The 13,629-nt window shown below is 47.8% G+C and overlaps 1 non-coding gene across 1 annotated transcript; it reads right to left on the bottom strand.

Annotated features, from left to right (window-relative positions):
* Nucleotides 1-5,760: 5,760 nt before the first annotated feature.
* LOC122814529 lies at nt 5,761-5,914 on the bottom strand. The gene has a single exon (XR_006366793.1). It is a non-coding gene; the product is annotated as a 5.8S ribosomal RNA (ribosomal RNA).
* Between the last annotated feature and the right edge of the window lie 7,715 nt (nt 5,915-13,629).

The raw sequence follows: 13,629 nt of genomic DNA, 5'->3' as shown, positions 1-13,629 counted from the left end.
ATATATATATATATATATATATATATATATATATATATATATATATATATACACACATATACACATATATATACATACACACACAGACACACACACACATATATCCATACATATATATACATACATACACACACACACACACACACACACACACACACACACACACACACACACACACACACACACACACACACACACACACACACACACACACACACACACATATATCTACATACATACATACACACACACATATAAATATATACACACACACACACACACATATATACATACATATATAACAGTCCAAAACTGTCCACCACGAGGTAAGGTACAGAAACAAACAAAACTATAGTACCAATGGAGTCAGGAAAAACTGGAAACGAATCCTCAGTGTAGAATATTTAATAAATCCTTGTAAACCTGTTGCAGCAAAAATCCATGACAGCGAAAAAAACATTTATATCACAACATAAATTAAGCGCTTTCATTCGCTAATGCAGTGCTCACTAATCGAACTTCATCAGAATTATACAATGGATAATTCAAAAATACACTAGATGTGAAATAACATTCTAAAATACTAAAGTTCCAGAAAATTGTACTGGTAGAAGAGGGAAGTATCACTCCTATCTGATCCATTTGAGAATGCTTCTCACATTAAGATTTCCATTAAGGCCAGGGGGAGTGTCAGCCTGAAGTCTAATCTGCCATCTAAGCTCTTTAACTTCAAGTAAAGGATTGCAGTCTCCATAAGGTAATGACACATAATCAAGTACAAGAACAAAAATCTGCTGCATTGGGAGCTAGAAAGTGTGCGTCTAGCCAAAGCATTTTTCCAGTCACCTTTCCTTATAGCCCGACGGTGTTCCTTAATGCGATCACTAAGTTTTTAATAGTTTTGCCTACATAGAAGGCAGAGCATTCATCACACACTCCCAAACTTGGGATTGGAAAGTTGGAAACTAGCACCCAAAGCAATAAAAGGGCAGCAAACACATTTGCCACAGTTGTACATCCCTGTCATTTGAAGAGGGCAACTAAAAAGAGAAGGGGACGTTTTCAAAAAGATTCTTCAAAGACCTAGTTCTCTTGTAACTAAAACTAAGGGTGTCACCCAATACCCTGGACACTTCATGGCTACTCTTAATAATATCCCATTTCTTAGACAAAATGTTCCTAATGTGTTCTGCATCTAGAGAAATGGGAAGGGGAAATCTGGTGAGATCATCAGCAGGAACCAAAGACTTGGGAATGTAACCAAATTTAAGAATGGGAGGATATTTACTGTACCTAAATGAAGTAACTTCATTCAAAACATCAGAAACCAGATTTTCAGAGTAATGTTTGTCCACAAAAAGTTGTTTCAGAAACTGACTTTCATTAGAAAAAACATCATCATCACTCATAATGCGACTAAGACGTTCAAACTGCCACTTGACTATGTTCCTTTTCATAAAGGGAGGATGTTGGCTCGAAAAATCAAGGTAGTTATTATGAAAAGTGCTTTTCCTATGAATGTTGGAAGAGAATCTATAAGTAATTGGATCTAAGGCCAGGGAAATGTCCAAAAAATTTACTACATTCCCTTTTCCAGAGACAGTAAAATCCAAAAACTGTATACTCTCGCTCAACTGATCAAGAAAACAATCTAGTTCAACAAGAGACCCTTTCCACAAGAAAAAATATCGTCAATAAAACGCTTGTAATTACTGACAAACTTGAAACCCTCTAGCTTAGATAAAATGTCAGCTTCCCAAGCACAAAGTACTAGATTGGCATATGCTGGAGCGACATTAGCTCCCATGGCTACTCCTTGAAGTTGCTGGTATAAGATACCATTAAACGTAAAAAATTATTATTCAAAAGGAGCCCTTCATGGGGACCTCCCTCCAATCCAGGCCAGCCCCATGATCTCCCCCTGGCTGGGAGGGGCAGATCCACTCTCATGAGGGCTTCCGTGTCCCACCCCTTTCCCATCCACAAGGGGTTCCGGGATGCCATTGGGTCCCGGCCGAGGTCTGATGCCTTCCCCTGCCTGGCAAGAGCTCTCGGGTCCCACGGACTCCGCCAGTTGCTCCCTTAAGGACTTCCACCTGGAGGGGGTCGGGACCCTCTCACCTAGCTGGGCGCACAATCACAGGCTGCTTTCCACCTCTCTCCCCTTCCGGACTTCCATCCCGGAGGGGACCGTGATCCGGACCCCTTTCCCAGGAGAGCTCTCCTGGCTCGGCCAATTTCAGTCCCTCTCTCCTTCCAGACTTCCGTCCCGGAGGGGGCCGAGGTCCGACCCCTCTCCCAGGCAGGAGCTCTCCCAGCCCAGCCAATTTCAGCCCCACTCTCCCTTCCGACTTCCGTCCCAGAGGGGGCCGAGGTCCGGATGCTCCTTTCCCAAGCGGGAGCTCTCCCAGCCCGGCCAATTTCAGCCCCTTTCCCCTTCCAAACTTCCATGGGGAGTGACCCCTGTGGGCTTCCACTTCTACAGAGGCAGGAGAGCTCTTCTCCTGGAGGGTGCCAAATCATTCTGTGTCCCCATGACCTCTAAGCCTCTCAGGGGCCTCCTCCAATTCTTCCAAGCCTCGTGGAACTCTGCTGGGCCAGGAGGCCTCTGATGGTCTCTCATCTGGGCTTCCATGACACGGTCCTGCCCTTTGCCCTCCACATAGGGCTTTCAAACTCATGAGGGAGATGGCATCTCTGCACATTTCGCCACTCGCGTCAGCCTCTCTCCCCCACCGGGCGCCAAAGCTGCTCTGAGCCTTCTGGCCCATGGCCTCTCACCCCCTGCGTGCTGCTGTTCGCAGGGCCTCATCCCTAGGGTGCCGGGTGGATGACTGGAAGCCAAAAGGCTGCCTGTGGATGAACCCGGGTGCGAGCTGCCACAGCGACCATATCTCCGCACCCTGATGGCCGGGAGGATGGGATCAGGGATCTGGTGTCCTGAGGAGGCCCGCCCTGTTCACTGACTCCCCCGGCCGGCCCCAGGTGAGAGACGCCTTGGCGGCCATATTTCTACAACCCAGGGGGCTGGGAGGACGGGATTGGGGACCTGGCTTCCAGGGGATGCCCTCGGCCAGTCCGTGCCATCCACTGACTCCTCCAGCCGGCCCAGGGTGCGAGACACAGTGGCAGCCATATCTCCGCTCTCCCGGGGTCCGGGAGGATGGGACACCCCATGCCGGCTTCCCAGAATGTCCCTATGCCCTCTCTCGGGGACCATGCACCCCCCCTCTGGGGATGAGAGCGAGGGCCAATGATGCCTTGTCCAGCCACTGCGTGCACCCAGCCCTACATCATGCCCGAGCCCGACCAACCCAGCCCTTAAAGCCAATCCTTATTCTGAAGTTACGGATCTGACTTGCCAACTTCCCTTACCTACATTGTTCTAACATGCCAGAGGCTGTTCACCTTGGAGACCTGCTGCGGATATGGGTACAGCTCGGCACAAGACTTACACCCTCTCCCTCAGATTTTCAAGGGCCGGCGAGAGCTCACCTGACACCATCACAACCGCAATGCTTTCCAGGGTGCGGGCTCCTCTCTCGGGGTGAACCCATTCCAGGGCACCCTGCCCTTTACAAAGAAAGAGAACTCTCCCAGGTGCCCCCCGCCGGCTTTTCTGGGATAGTTTGCGTCACCACACTGGATGACGTAAGGTGCCTGTCTCCGCCGCTCTGGATTTGGTGATCTGAACCAGACTCCCTTTCGAGCGGCCAAGGGCGATGGAGGCCATCACCCGTCCCTTCGGAACGGTGCTCGCCTATCTCTCAGGACCGACTGTCCCATGTTCAACTGCTGTTCACATGGAACCCTTCTCCACTTCAGCCTTCAAAAGCTCTCGTTTGAATATTTCCTACCACCACCAAGATCTGTAACAATGGCGGCTCCACCTGGGATCAGTGCCACTGTGGTGGCCCTCCTACTCATCGCGCATAGCCCCCCTCTGCTCCCAGCACTGGCCGGGTATGGGCCCGACACTCCTGCGCCATCCATTTTCAGGGCTAGCTGATTTGGCAGGTGTGTTGTTACACACTCCTTAGCGGATTCCAACTTCCATGGCCACCGTACTGCTATCTATATCAACCAACACCTTTTCTGGGGTCTGATGACCGTTGGCATTGGGCGTCTTAACCCGGCGTTTGGTTTATCCCGCATTGCCAGTTCTGCTTACCAAAAGTGGCCCACTGAGCGCTCGTATTCCACGCCTGGCTCCAAGCCAGCGAGTCGGGCTTCTTACCCATTTAAAGTTTGAGAATAGGTTGAGATAGTTTCGGCCCCAAGACCTCTAATCATTCACTTTACCAGATAAAACTCCGTACGCTGAGCACCAGCTATCCTGAGGGAAACTTCGGAGGGAACCAGCTACTACATGGTTCAATTAGTCTTTCGCCCCTATACCCAGGTCAGACGACCGATTTGCACATCAGGACTGCTACGGACCTCCAGCAGAGTTTCCTCTGGCTTCGCCTTGCCCAGGCATAGTTCACCATCTTTCGGGTCCCACCAGGTGCGCTTACGCTCCACCTCCCCGACGGAAAGGGTGAGATGGGGCGGGGGGATCCCGCATCAGCCAGCGTGCACCGGCCCTCACTTTCATTGCACCGTGGGGTCTCCTGCCCAACCTCGGACTCGCTCACTTGTTAGATTTCTTGATCCATGTTTCAAGATGGGACGGGTGGGTCACCGACATCGCCGCAGACCCCGGTCACCCGAGGTGAGCCCGCCGGCAGGATGCAGTCGGGCTGCACTGACAGCAGTCTGGCCCAGTCGACAGTCCCGCCAGGAGCCGGGGCTCCCGCCATGAGGGCGGGGAAGGGTGCGGTAGTCTCCCACGACCCCGTAGCATGGTGAGGGCTGATGCCGCAAGCTGTAACACTCCCCTCTGGGCAGGGGAGCACCTTCCGTGAGGCCTTCCTGATAGACCCGGAGGAAGTGTGCCCAACAGCAACCGGCGTGCCCGGGGACGGTCCCCCACCCCCCGGAGGGGGATCCGCCTCGCCTAGGGTTGAATCCTCCAGGCGGACTGCGCAGACCCCACCAGTTTACCTCTGAATGGTTTCACGCCCTCTTGGACTCTCTCTTCAAACTTCTTTTCAACTTTCCCTTATGGTATTTGTCCACTATCGGTCTCGTGCCAGTGTTTAGCCTTAGATGGAGTTTACCACCCGCTTTGGGCTGCATTCACAAACAACCAGACGTGCCGGGGGCCTTCACCTGCCTCACACTGTCCGCGGGCTGAGCCTCGATCACAAGGACTTCGGCCCCCTGGGCGGCGCCAGATAGACTGACTTTCGTACGCCATATTTCCCTGTGCCCGTCACCCAGGGGGGATTCGGCACTGTTTTTTTCCCTCTTCACTCACAGTTACTGAGGCCATCCTGGTTCATTTCTTTTTCTCCTCTTAGTAATATGTTTAAATTCGCCGGGTCGCCATGCCTGATCGGAGGTCACGTTCCGAGCGGGGTCACTGGGGGGGACGGTGGGGGCCTCGGGGGGCAGATGGACAGGCAGACCTCTCCCCCTCCCCATGAACCCCCGTGCGCCCACCCCCCCCTGGACTTCCAGATGGAGGACAGCCGATGCGGCCCGGGCGGGCATCAGGCTCTGCCCCAGGAGGGCAGCCCGGTGGTGCTACCAACAGCCTCTGGGGGGTGGGCCGGATGCGTGCCTGCTTCCTCCCATCCTTGGACGGGCTTCCAGGCTCGGGGTGGGCTCCCTCGACTCTCCAGCCAAACCCCCCTGGGGAGATGGAAGGCATGACAACCCTCAGACAAGTGTAGCCCCGGGAATAACCCGGGGCCGCAAAGTGCGTTCGAAGTGTTGATGATCAATGTGTCCTGCAATTCAAACTAGTTCTCGAAGCTAGCTGCATTCTTCATCGATGCACGAGTCGAGTGATCCACCGCTCAGAGTCATACTGCTTCTCATCCACCGGGGCTACCGCTCGGCGTCACACCTCAAGACAAGCACGAGAGGTTTCACAGACAACCATACTGGAGTTACTGGCCCCGTGCCGCAGAACAGCAGGGAGTCGCACCACCGACCTTCTGGGTCTTTGAACCGATACCCTGCATGGGGCGTCCTCCACAGGTACCTGCGACCAGCATCGAGGGGAGGACTCCGGTGTGCCACCCCCGGGGTGGCCCCATGTAGCCGGAGGAGAGACTGCCACCCCCCTGCCAGGACATCACCCTCTCCCTCCCCCCTGCCGCCCAGGGAGGCAAAAAGTTGTCTGTGTATGACATCTAGTGTAGACCATGCATCATTTTCTCATGTTGTACTAAATTACCTTCAAACTGTCTGCATCCTTAGAGAGAGGAGGTCTACATAACTTGGCATAATATTAGAGAAGTACCTCACAGGATGCGCAGTAGCAAATCTTGCTCTAACCATGCATTCAGGCCGACAATTTCTGGCGGCATGTTGGATCTGCTGAATATTCATTCCTGAGCAAAAATGAATATTGATGAATGAGTTCTGTTGGCACATATTTCACATTTCATTCTGGCAATCAGGCAGAGGTAATCTGCTCAGCACAGTATTTACAGGTGTTGTAGGACCATCGCAAAGTCCAAGCTGTCCAACACCACAAAACAAACAGTTTCTCAATACAGTACAGACAGCTACATTATACCAACTGAATACATTTTAACAAGATGGCAGCAGCATTGCTGCACATCACTTGATCAGTGCTCAAGTGGTCACCTGTACTTAAGGCATCCATATCTGTAAAGAAGCAGGGGGGTGTGAGGATGCAGCAATCCCACCACAAGGGGGTGCAAGAGGGCTTGCCCCACTGAAAAAACAAAGAAAAAGTAATAATTACTTCCCGGTTAACTCTGCATTTGATATTCTTAGCAACATGCAACAGGTGTATTCACTAATGGCTGCTTTACAGGGTTGGAGTTTCATGCCTGAATATTTAACAGTTTTCAGTAATAAAAACTTGATGTGACATGCAAATTAGCATGCCTGCCAGTCATTGGATGTTTCCACGCCCATTTTCCCTGTCAATCACTAATAACACTCCCATTTCTGCACAGAACTAAGTGCGATGTACTTCTCTAATATTATGCCCAGAACTGCTCATTAGCAGTTTATGTGAGCTCCGAGTGTATAAGGCAGAATAACTCTTTTTCTGTTTTGCCATGTCTCTTTGTATACAGCCTACTATTTAAACAGCCTTTTCTGGTGCTCCCTCTCATAATGGTTGCATACCTTTAGTTAAAGGAAAACTCCACCTTAGATCTCAAAAAAAAACATTTTTTTTCATTGTATCTTTGTTTTGAGCTATTGTAATGCCTGAAAATCACTCCAAGTGCTCCTTTTACAATTTTAATGTGCTTCTCTCAAAATGGCAGATGATGGGTCCTGCCTTGGTAATGTGATCTTACTTTCCTGCTTTCCTTCCTTCTTCCCAGAATACATTTCAAGTCCTCATTATATGACTCATGCCAGAGATAAGGAAGTGGCGCTGTTTTCTCATGCCATTAAAATATAATGGCAGGACTGTCAAGCACTGTCATCTAAACACATCTTCTTTAAAAGAGCTGCTTCTTTGTTTACCTGACTGAGCCTCATTTATCTGTCTGCCAGAGTTTGTTCTATGTTATAAATAGCAGTTAGCTACTTGCAGCAAAAGAAAGCAGATAAAAAAACATTTTTTTGTAAGAGGAGTCTTTTGTATCCTAAAAAACTTAATACACCCTCCCCCATACTCTCGTGCTAAATGGGCTAAAGGAAAGTCTCTCTGTTGATCAGTGGCAGTGATAAACACTGAGCACATTGAGCTGCTTCCCTGCCCCCCGTGGGAGTGGTTACTGACTTGAAACTGTAGTTTTATTGGCCAAAAGGGGTCATTTCTAAAACTCCTTCATCTTCCTCTCTTAAAACCTAGTTGCCTCGTAGTTTTGGCGTCTTTTCAGGCTTGTTGGCTGTTGGTGAAGCACCCACCAAGAGGAGAAAATGCTGAGAGAAGAAAGGAGCCACTTTTGAGATTTTAAGTATTTTTCCTCTGTTTATTTGAAGTTTTTCTGCATAGCTGCCTCGTTTGAGCATTTTCTGGCTTGTTAAACTTGATTTCTGCATTAGTAGCTGTATTTAGAGCACAACCAAAAGCTGTATACTGAATTTCCTGTTTGCACTTAATTTAAAAATTGTTTTTTTTCTCAAAACTTGCATATTTTCTGTCTTTGACCTAGCACTCTTGTGTGGGGTCATTTACTGCACTGTTATAACTTGATATTACTTGTGAACCTCTGCTATCTCTGAAAAAAACAAAAACAAAAAAAAAAAATCTTGCTTTTTTCCCACTTTTCTGAGATTTAAAAAAGTTCAAGTTACAGGCTTGCTGTTCTTGAACTGTTTTGTAAGTTTCTGTGAGGCCATTTTTGCTTGGGCTAAAGGAAAGTCTCTCTGTTGATCAGTGGCAGTGATAAACATTGAGCTGCTTCCCTGCCCCCGTGGGAGTGGTTACTGGCTTGAAACTGTAGTTTTATTGGCCAAAAGGGGTCATTTCTAAAACCCCTTCATCTTCCTCTCTTCAAACCTAGTTGCCTCGTGGTTTTGGCGTCTTTTCAGGCTTGTTGGCTGTTGGTGAAGCACCCACCAAGAGGAGAAAATGCTGAGAGAAGAAAGGAGCCACTTTTGAGATTTTAAGTATTTTTCCTCTGTTTATTTGATAAGTTTTTCTGCATAGCTGCCTAGTTTGAGCATTTTCTGGCTTGTTAAACTTGATTTCTGCATTAGTAGCTGTATTTAGAGCACAACCAAAAGCTGTATACTGAATTTCCTGTTTGCACTTAATTTTAAAATCGTTTTTTTCTCAGAACTTGCATATTTTCTGTCTTTGACCTAGCACTCTTGTGTGGGGTCATTTACTGCACTGTTATAACTTGATATTACTTGTGAACCTCTGCTATCTCTGAAAAAACAAAAAAAAAAAAAATCTTGCTTTTTTCCCACTTTTCTGAGATTTAAAAAAGTTCAAGTTACAGGCTTGCTGTTCTTGAACTGTTTTGTAAGTTTCTGTGAGGCCATTTTTGCTTGGGCTAAAGGAAAGTCTCTCTGTTGATCAGTGGCAGTGATAAACATTGAGCTGCTTCCCTGCCCCCGCCCCTGGGAGTGGTAAATGACTTGAAACTGTAGTTTTATTGGCTGTTTTGGGTCAATTCCTGGCTCTTTCCAGCCCCTGCTATCAAGCACGCTTTAGCGTGGAGTTGCCACTAGAGCAGCATCGGGCAGCGCCAGTTTAACAAGGTTAAACTTTTTCTGGCTCCATAAAGTCTGTTCTTCATTTTTTCCCTTAGAACTGCTCTACTAGTAATCTAAACAGTATATCCCTTAACTAAAAAGCGCAGCACTTGTTCCTAAAAGCTTTTACTTGTCTTAAAAGCATATTCTTTTCAGGTTTAGCACTTCTGTATTATACAAAGTCCCTCACTAGCAAAACCTCCCCAGGAGTACCCACTTCCTTACTAAGTCCTCTCTTATTCAGTTACACCCCTAACTTCTAAATTTCTCTAGCATGTCGAAGGGCCAGATGCTGGCGTCCTCTCCTGTCCAGTTGGTGAATTTGGGAATATTGAGGCAATGTTACAATTGCCTCATGTACACTGACAACCGTCTCCTCCTCCCACATAACAAAAATACTTGCGAGAGATGCAGCTATTTAGCCAAACTGGAAGCTGAGCTCTCTCAACTCAGGACTGGCAAGACCAGACAGGAGGAGAAGGCAACTACACACACCACAAAACCAGTCTCACATAAAGCTATCACAACAATGAATCAAACACAAACACACAAAGTCATACTCGGAGGCTCTGAGCAAAAATTTACCTAAACAGCAGAGGCCTCCAAAGCAGACATCCAAGCAACTGCCACCTCATGACACACCACAGGCAACACATAAACCACAAAATCAGTGTGCAAAGCAGTCACAGCCCTTAAGGCCAAATACAACACCAAACATACTTGTCATAGGTGACTCCATAGTCAGACACACTGACGCCCCACTCACCAGGCTGAACAAGGAGAGAGTCACAGTAAGCTGCCTATCGGCGCTAGAATCCATAAATAACACAAGCACTCGGGTCACTCCACAGCAAGTACAAATATGACACACTCATTGTCCATGCTGGTGTGAACTACCTGAGACGTACCTCCCTGGACTACATGAAAAGAGACATAGAGGAGCTCTCTGATTATGTAGCCCAGGCAGGTATGACCCTGACCCTGAGCAGTATCCTTCCTTCACCAAGAATGATGCCACAACATAGAGACAAGATGATCAGCTTTAACAATTGGCTTAATTTCTGGTGTCATTCAAAGGGGATCCAGTGTCTGTCTGCCTGAGATGACATGCTTGACAAGCCACGCTGCTTCGCAAGGGACGGCTTGCACCTGTCACCCCTGGGATTCCGGATATTGGCCAAGGCTCTTGCCACCCCCATAGTGCCTTTTTTAGGCAAGGCTCAAATTCTAAACCTACCACCCTAGAAAACAAAAATGGGAAGAAATTAAGGGTAATGCTGCTCAATGCCAGAAGTCTAAATCTCAAAATGCACGCTCTCGAGGCCCTTCTCAGTATGGAGAACAACGATGTCTGTGCTGTGACTGAAACCCGGTTCAAGGCTCCTGAGAGCACCCCGGCACTACCAGGTTTTACCTCATATCATGCCCGCCCCAAAACCCAGACCACACCACAAAAGGAGGGGGTGTATCCATATTCATCAAGGATACCCACACCTCCAGGTTGGTGGCAATGCACGAAGCATCGGAAACCATCCAGGTGCAATTAACCATAGGCAAAACTGCTCTACAATTTGTAGCATGCTACAGGCCACCCTCTCAAACTCAGGAACCCCACACAGCCTTCCTGAAGACACTGGAGGGTATAAATGTATCTCCAAACACCATTATATTGGGTGACTTCAACTACCCGAATATAGACTGGGAACATTACTCAAGCCCCAACTTTCTAGCCCAAAGGTTCCTGGAGTTCATAAATTCAAATGCCATGGAACAACTAGTCACCGTTCCCACAAGAGGAGAAAATATACTAGATGTCATCATCACAAACATGGGGACAAAATGCTCCACACCGGAAGTATATCCGTCATTGGTGAGATCAGATCACAAACTTATCTCACTGGAAATCCACATCCCGCCCCCACCCCAACAAAAACCCAAGCTGCGGAAGCCCTTACAAATGCCTTCTACGAACACCTCCAGGACTGCATGGATCAGGCAATCCCTAATAAAACCAAGACTCTTTCCACCAAGAGCAAACGTCCAGTCTGGTGGACCCCAGCCATAAACAAACTTTACAATAAGAGGAGAAAGCTGTTACATGATAGAGCAAAATCCATAAAAGAGGAGACACCCTTGATCATTATTAGTAAAAAAATACGAGCACTCATAAAATCATCCAAGGCCAAATTTGTGAGAGAAATTGCAATAGATTCAAAAGACAATCATAAGGCCTTCTTCAGCTATGTTAGAAACCTGGGTGGAAACTCCCATATATGCGCAGAATTAGTCCAAAATGATACAAAAAATCACTGAACCCACAGACATTGCCAACATACTGGCAGACAGGTTCAGTGCAAACTTCCCCAAAAAAGAGAGATAACTATCCCAGCGGAGTGTAGCCTCCCAGACATCTCTAATGCGCAGGTGAAAGCTGCTCTCTCTAAAGCTAAAAACACAGCATGAATGGGACCGGATGGTGTCCCCAGCTGTGTGCTACACGAACTCAACGAGGAACTAAACCCGCATATAAGGCAGCTGTTTAATCTTAGTCTTACCACAGGATACGTGCCCAAGGAGTGGCGTACAGCAACTGTGGTCCCACTCCACAAAGGCGGTACCTCTACGGACCCTGGAAATTACCACCCCATAAGCTTAACAAGCCTGGTCTGCAAAGCTATGGAGAGGATCATAATGGAACTCATAAACAAAGACATAGGGGACTTGCAGACATTGGACCAGACACAGTTTGGCTTTGTCAAGGGCAGATCATGCCTTTTGAACTTGGTCGACTTCTTCGAAACAGTCACCAAGGCCATTGATGAGGGAAAGGCAGTCCATACAGCCTACCTTAACCTTGCAAAAGCTTTCGACACAATACCCCACTCGGGTATTATAGAGAAACTTACCAGCTTAAATGTAAACCCATATGTCACAAGATGGGTTGCAAACTGGCTAAAGGACAGAACCCACAGGGTTAGAGTTGCTGGCGCCATGTCAGACTCCAAGCCGGTCACAAGTGGCGTCCCCCAGGGCTCAGTCCTTGGCCCCCTGTTGTTCGGCATCTACTTCTCAGAAGTACAGGCAAACATAGGAGGACTATGGCTGACAAAGTTTGCAGATAACTGCAAACTGGGCGCCATAGTGGAAAGTACATCGGACACATATATCCTTCAGAGGGGTCTCACGGAAACTGATAACTGGTGCCAGAGCCATGGCCTGAAGTGAAATGCCAAAAAATGTATAGTCATACCCTTCGGGAAAAACAAGGTAACCCCAAGCTACCATATAGGTGGCAATCCATTAAGCACAGAAGAGGTTATCAGGGACCTGGGGACCAAGGTTGACAGTGGCCTTTCTTTTGACATTCACATTGCTAAAGTGGTTAGAAAGACCTTCTACATTGCCCACCTGATCATGAAGGGATTCACATCCAGATCAAGTGAGGTCATTGTTCCCCTGTACTCTTCACTTATCAGACCAGTGATCGAGTGCAATGCCCCATGGATGTATCTCACCCGACACCTGCAGCAATTGGAGAGACCCCAAAAGTTCCTCAGCAAAAGGATAAAGGGACTCCAAAATCTGTCATATGCTGCCAGACTGAAGAAACTCCAGCTCTATTCAGTCACATACCGCCTGCTCAGAGGTGACCTGTGCCTGACATACAAGGCCATGTCCAACCCGGAATTAATGGACATGCTCCACCTCAAAAAATCCAAATCTACCAGATCCACTAGAGCAAGCGACTTAAACCTTAGCACGGATATAAATAGGACATGCTGGAGGGATAGATTTGTCACCCAGAGACTCCCTATGCTGTGGAATAAAATCCCAGTCCATGTGAGGCAGAGCACCTCGCTGGCTCTGTTCAAGAGAAATCTTGACCGGTGGATGGGAGATCGTAGGTTTACCCCGGGAATCATCTCTGTGTCACTGCTGGACAGAGGTACAACAAACTAATGGGCACAGTATTTTTTAACATAAGGGGTGGCGTAAGCCACAAAACTTTGGGCTAGGCTTATAAATGCCTTAGGGCAGATAGCCTAGTATAAACCTAAGAACCTATGCTGAGGGGTGAAAACTCTCACTGCAGTAAATAATTCTTGTTTTACATTTACAAGTGACAAGTAGTAAGACTTTAAACTTAGTCTGTCTGCCTGCTACTTCCCAATGCCTTCAGTGGGAGGATTTTTCTCTCTCATGAATGGTGCAGACTTAAAATGTGCTTTACTAGTTCCTCAATTATTTCTGTCATGTTCCCCCTCCTTTTTTCTATTTTATATTTATTTATACTTTAGTAACCAGGAAAGTAGTAACTAGGAAAGTGAACTGGTCCCAGGACCCTTTTCAGTCACAACATAAGCTACACTGGCAGAG

Source organism: Protopterus annectens, chromosome 10.part0 (genome assembly GCF_019279795.1).
Source record: "Protopterus annectens isolate FY-2018-M chromosome 10.part0, PAN1.0, whole genome shotgun sequence".
NCBI classification, from domain to species: Eukaryota; Metazoa; Chordata; order Ceratodontiformes; family Protopteridae; genus Protopterus; species Protopterus annectens.
This window is presented reverse-complemented; position numbering and strand designations above follow the sequence as displayed.